This window comes from Bubalus kerabau, chromosome X, assembly GCF_029407905.1.
Source record: "Bubalus kerabau isolate K-KA32 ecotype Philippines breed swamp buffalo chromosome X, PCC_UOA_SB_1v2, whole genome shotgun sequence".
Classification (NCBI taxonomy): Eukaryota; Metazoa; Chordata; class Mammalia; order Artiodactyla; family Bovidae; genus Bubalus; species Bubalus kerabau.
Window position 1 is genome coordinate 157,539,028 of NC_073647.1, and position 6,657 is coordinate 157,545,684.

Below are 6,657 nucleotides of genomic sequence, written 5' to 3' on the forward strand. Positions count from 1 at the left end.
TATACATGTTTCAATGCCATTCTCCCAAATCATCCCTCCTCCTCCCTCTCCCACAGAGTCCAAAAGACTGATGTATACATCTGTGTCTCTTTTGCTGTCTCACATACATTATGGGTTGTCATTACCATCTTTCTAAATTCCATATATATGCTTTAGTATACTGTATTGGTCTTTTTCTTTCTGGCTTACTTCACTCTGTATAATCGGCTCCAATTTCATCCACCTCATTAGAACTGATTCAAATATATTCTTTTTAATGGCTGAGTAACACTCCATTGTGTATATGTACCACAGCTTTCTTATCCATTCATCTGCTGATGGACATCTAGGTTGTTTCCATGTCCTGGCTATTATAAACAGTGCTACGATGAACATTGGGGTACACATGTCTCTTTCAATTCTGGTTTCCTCGGTGTGTATGCCCAGCAATGGGATTGTTGGGTCGTATGGCAGTTCTGTTTCCAGTTTTTTAAGGACTCTCCACACTGTTCTCCATAGTGGCTGTACTAGTTTGCACTCCCACCAACAGTGTAAGAGGGTTCCCTTTTCTTCACATCCTCTCCAGCATTTATTGCTTGTGGACTTTTGGATCGCAGCCATTCTGACTGGCGTGAAATGGTACCTCATTGTGGTTTTGATTTGTATTTCTCTGATAATGAGTGATGTTGAGCATCTTTTCATGTGTTTGTTAGCCATCTGTATGTCTTCTTTGGAGAAATATCTAGTTCTTTGGCCCATTTTTTGATTGGGTCATTTATTTTTCTGGAATTGAGCTGCAGGAGTTGCTTGTATATTTTTGAGATTAGTTGTTTATCAGTTGCTTCATTTGCTATTATTTTCTCCCATTCTGAAGGCTATCTTTTCACCTTGCTTATAGTTTCTTTTGTTAAAAATATGGAGTGTTTCACAAATTTGCATGTCATCCTTGCGCAGGGGCCATGCTAATCTTCTCTGTATCGTTCCAATTTTAGTATATGTGCTGCCGAAGCGAGCACTGTATTAATTCTTAATAAAGTTATATCGTATCTTTTTCAACATGTAGAGAATACATCTGGATTTTTATAAATTCCATTCATAAGCATTCTTCTATTTCTCCTCGAGAGGGCAGCATAAGCACAGTATATATTTAGTCATACGCAGAATACATTTGGATTTTATGAATTCCACTTATAAGCATTCTTCTATTTCTCCACGAGAGGGCAGCAAAAGTACAGTAAATATTAATTCATACCCACACATTTTGGCAACCTGATGTAAAGAACTGACTCATTGGAAAAGTCTCTGATGCTGGGAAAGATTGAAGGTGGGGGGAGAAGGGCACAACAGAGGATGAGATGGTTAGATGGCATCACGGACTCGATGGACATGAGTTTGAGTAGGTGCCAGGAGTTGCTGATGGACAGAGAAGCCTGGCATGCTATAGTCCATGGGGTCGCAAAGAGTCAGACACAACTGACTAACTGAACTGAACTGACTGGCATATGCATATAAAATCCTAAGACAGACTCAAAATGGACATACTATCCCAAGAGTTGTGTACAACATACGTTTTAATAATATAACTGGGAAAATAACCACAGATGAATAATTTTATATATAGTTAAAAGTATACAAGAATCTGTACATCTACAACAATAAAGCCATTTGAGGTAACATGCATGGACCGAGAAATGATGATACTAAGTGAAGTGAGGCACACAGAGAAAGACAAATACCAAATGATATCACTTAAATGTGGAATCTAAAATATGGTACAAATGAACATGGGTATGAAACAGAAATATACTCATGGACATAGAGAACAGACTTGTGGCTTCCAAGGCAGAGAGAATTGGGGGAGCAATGGAGTAGGAGATTGCGGTTAAGAGATACAAACTAAAGTATATGGAATGGATGGACAAGTTCCTGCTGTAGAGCACAGAGATCTATATTCAGTATCCTAATATAAATCATAATGGAAAAAATATACACAGACTTCTCTGGCAGACCATTGGTTAAGACTCCACACTTTCACTGCAGGGGATGCAGGTTCAGTCCCTGGTCAGGAGACAAATCCCACATGCTGGACAGTGTAGCCAAAAACAAAACAAAACAAAAAAAAGATTAAATAAAATAATGTGTAAATACATACACACATACACAATGTATATGTACACATACATGTGTATAATAGAAACACTTTGCTGTAAAGCGGAAATTAACAGAACATTGGAAAGCAGCTGTGCTTCACTTAAAAAGTATCATCACTGGGAAAAAAAAAAAGATTGGTATGTTTCATTGTACGTAAAGTTTATATCCAAAGAAAACTGCTATAAAAAAAACATGGCTCACTACTTAATGGCAGGCTTGCAGAAATACCTAAGGAGATGCATACTGATGTCTGCAATTTACCACAAAATGCACCAAGGAAAAAGATTGATGATTGGATAGAGGGATGGGAAAATGGATAGATAGATGACAAAGGAAGTATTGTAAAATGGTTACAAAAGCAGACCCCTATATATGCTGTCTACAAGAGACCCACCTCAAACTAAGGGGCACATACAGACTGAAAGTGAAGGGTTGGAAAAAGGTATTTCATGCAAATAGAGAGAAGAAGAAAGCAGGAGTATTAATACTCATATGAGATAAAATAGACTTTGAAATAAAGGCTGTGAAAAGAGACAAAGAAGGACACTACATAATGATCAAAGGATCAATCCAAGAAGAAGATATAATATTTATAAATATATATGCATGCAACACAGGAAAACCTCAATACCTAAGGCAAATGCTAACAAGTATGAAAGGGGAAATTAACAGTAACACAATAATAGTGTGAGACTTTAATACCTCACTGACACCTATGGATAGATCAACCAAACAGAAAATTAGCCAGGAAACACAAACTTTAAATGATACAATGGGGTAGTTAGACCTAATCGATATCTATAGGACATTTCAATTTCACCTTTTTCTCAAGAGCACAGAGAACATTCTCCAGGATAGATAACATCCTGGGCGATAAATCTAGCCTTGGTAAATTCAAAAAAATCGAAATGTTTCAAGCATCTTTTCTGATCACAATGCAGTAAGATTAGTTTTCATTCCAATCTCAAAGAAAGGCAATGCTAAAGAATGCTCAAACTACCACACAATTGCACTCATCTCACACACTAGTAAAGTAATGCTCAAAATTCTCCAAGCCAGGCTTCAGCAATACGTGAACCATGAATTTCCAGATGTTCATGCTTGTTTTAGAAAACGCAGAGGAACCAGAGATCAAATTGCCAACATCCGCTGGATCATCAAAAAAGCAAGAGAGTTCCAGAAAAACATCTATTTCTGCTTTATTGACTATGACAAAGCGTTTGACTGTGTGGATAAACAAACTGTGGAAAATTCTTCAAGAGATGGGAATACCAGACCACCTGACCTGCCTCTTGAGAAACCTATAAGCTGGTCAGGAAGCAACAGTTAGAACTGGACATGGAACAACAGACTGGTTCCAAATAGGAAAAGGAGTACGTCAAGGCTGTATATTGTCACCCTCCTTATTTAACTTATATGCAGAGTACACCATGAGAAACGCTGGGCTGGAAGAAGCACGAGCTGGAATCAAGATTTCCAGGAGAAGTATCAGTAACCTCAGATATGCAGATGACACCAGCCTTATGGCAGAAAGTGAAGAGGAACTAGAAAGCCTCTTTACGAAAGTGAAAGTGGAGAGTGAAAAAGTTGGCTTAAAGCTCAACATTAAGAAAACTAAGATCATGGCATCTGGTCCCATCTCTTCATGGGAAATAGATGTATGCTAACAAAGTTCCGTCTAGTCAAGGCTATGGTTTTTCCAGTGGTCATGTATGGATGTGAGAGTTTGATTATAAAGAAAGTTGAGCGCTGAAGAATTGATGGTTTTGAACTGTGGTGTTGGAGAAGACTCTTGAGAATCCCTTGGACTGCAAGGAGATCCAACGTGTACATCCTTTAGGAGTCAGTCCTGGATTTTCATTGGAAGCACTGATGCTGAGGGTGAAACTCCAATACTTTGGCCAACTCATGAGAAGTGTTGACTCATTGGAAAAGACCCTGATGCTGGGAGGGATTGAGGGCAGGAGGAGAAGGGGACAACAGAGGATGATGTGGCTGGATGGCATCACTGACTTGATGCACATGAGTTTGGGTGAATTCTGGGTGTTGGCGATGGACAGGGAGGCCTGGCGTGCTGCAATTCATGGGGTCGCAAAGAGTCAGACATGACTGAGCAACTGAACTGAACTGAATAGGAAAAAAGATTAAAAATAGAAACATATGGAGTCTAAACAATATGCTTCTGAATAACCAAGAAATCACAAAAGAAATCAAAAGAAACCAAAATATGCATAGAAACGAATGAAAATGAAAACATGACAACCCAAAACCTATGGCATTCAGTAAAATCAGTGCTTAGGGGAAGGTTTATAGCAATACAAGCTTACATCAAGAAATAAGAGAAAAATCAAATAAATGACATAACTTTATACTTAAAGCAACTAGAAAAAGAAGAAATTAAGTACCCCTGGGTTAGTAGAAGGAAAGAAATCATGAAAATTAGTGCAGAAATTAAAAAAAAAAAAAGGGACTATAGCAAAAATCAACAAAACTAAAAGCTGGTTCTTTCAGAAGATAAATAAAACAGACAAACCTTTAGCCAGATTCATCAAGATAAAAAGGGAGAAGAATCAAATCAACAAAGTTAGAAATGAAAAGGGAGAAATAACAACAGACAACTCAGAAATACAAAGGATCACAAGAGACTACTATCAGCAGCTATATGACAACAAAATGGACAACTTGGAGGAAATGGACAAACACTCAGAAAAGTACAACCTTCCAAAACTGAATCAGGAAGAAACAGAAAATCTTAACAGATCCATCAGAAGCACAGAAATCAAAACTGTAATAAAAAATCTCCCAGCAAACAAAAGCCCCGGACCAGATGGCTTCACAGGTGAATTCTACCAAAAATTGAGAGAAGAGCTAACACCTATCCTACTCACACTCTTCCAGAAAATTTCAGAGGAGGGTAAACTTCCAAACTCATAATATGAGGCCTTTGTCACCATAATTCCCAAACCAAAGATGCTATAGAAAAAGAAAACTATAGGCCAATATCACTGATGAATCTAGATGAAATATCTTCAACAAAATTCTAGCAAACAGAATCCAACAACATATTAAAAAGATCAGACATCATGACCAAGTGGGCTTTATCCCAGGGATGCAAGGATTCTTCAATATTTGCAAATCAATGAATGTAATACACCACATTAACAAATGGAAAAATAAAACCCATATGATTATCTCCATAGATTCAGAGAAAGCCTTTGACAAAAGTAAACATCCCTTTATGTTAAAAGCCCTCCAGAAAGAAGACATAGAAGGAACATACCTCAACATAATAAAAGCCATATATGATAAACCCACAGCAAACATTATCCTCAATGGCGAAAATTTGAAAGCATTTCCCCTAAAGTCAGGAAGAAGACAAGGGTGCCCACTGTCTCCAATACTACTCAACATAATTTTGGAAGTTTAGCCATAGCAATCAGAGAAGAAAAATAAATTAAACGGAATCTAGATTGGAAAAGAAGAAGTAAAACTATCACTGTTTGCAGATGACATGATCCTCTACAAAGAAAACCCAAAGACACCACCAGAAAATAATTAAAGCTAATCTTTAGCATATTACAAAGTAGAGACATTACTTTGCCAACAAAGGCCCATCTAGTCAAGGCTGTGGTTTTTCCAGTAGTCATGTATGGATGTGAGAGTTGGACTGTGAAGAAAGCTGAGCACGGAAGAATTGATGCTTTTGAACTGTGGTGTTGGAGAAGACTCTTGAGAGTCCCATGGACTGCAAGGAGATCCAACCAGTCCATTCTAAAGGAGGTCAGTCCTGGGTGTTCTTTGGAAGGAATGATGCTAAAGCTGAAACTCCAGTACTTTGGCCACCTCATGCGAAGAGTTGACTCATTGACAAAGACTCTGATGCTGGGAGGGATTGGGGGAAGGAGGAAAAGGGGATGACAGAAGACGAGATGGCTGGATGGCATCATCGACTCGATGGACGTGAGTTTGTGTGAATTCCGGGAATTGGTGATGGACAGGGAGGCCTGGCGTGCTGCGATTCATGGGGTTGCAAAGAGTTGGACACGACTGAGCCACTGAACTGAACCGAATCTATGAATATAGTAAATCTGCAGGATATAAAATTAACACACAGAAATCCCTTGCATTCCTATACACTAACACAGAGAAAACAGAAAGAGAAATCAAGGACAGAATCTCTTTCACCATTGCAATGAAAAAAATAAAATATTTAATAATAAATCTACTTAAGGAAACAAAAGACCTATATATAGAAAACTTTAAAACACTGATAAAAGAAATCAAAGATGACACAAATTTCTGGAGAAATATACCATGTTTACGGACCTGAAGAATCAATGTAGTGAAAATGAGTGTACTACCCAAAGCAATTTATAGATTCAATGCCACCCCTATGAAGCTACCAACGGTATTTTTCAGAGAACTAGAGCAAATAATTTCACAATGTGTATGGAAATACAAAAAACCTCGACTGGCCAAAGCAATCTGGAGAAAGAAGATGGAACTGGAGGAATCAACCTGCTTGAC

The 6,657-nt window shown here is 38.1% G+C and overlaps 1 non-coding gene across 1 annotated transcript; it reads right to left on the bottom strand.

Moving 5' to 3' along the window:
- Positions 1-888: 888 nt before the first annotated feature.
- Positions 889-995, bottom strand: LOC129640526 (U6 spliceosomal RNA). The gene has a single exon (XR_008708882.1). It is a non-coding gene; the product is annotated as a U6 spliceosomal RNA (small nuclear RNA).
- Positions 996-6,657: the final 5,662 nt, after the last annotated feature.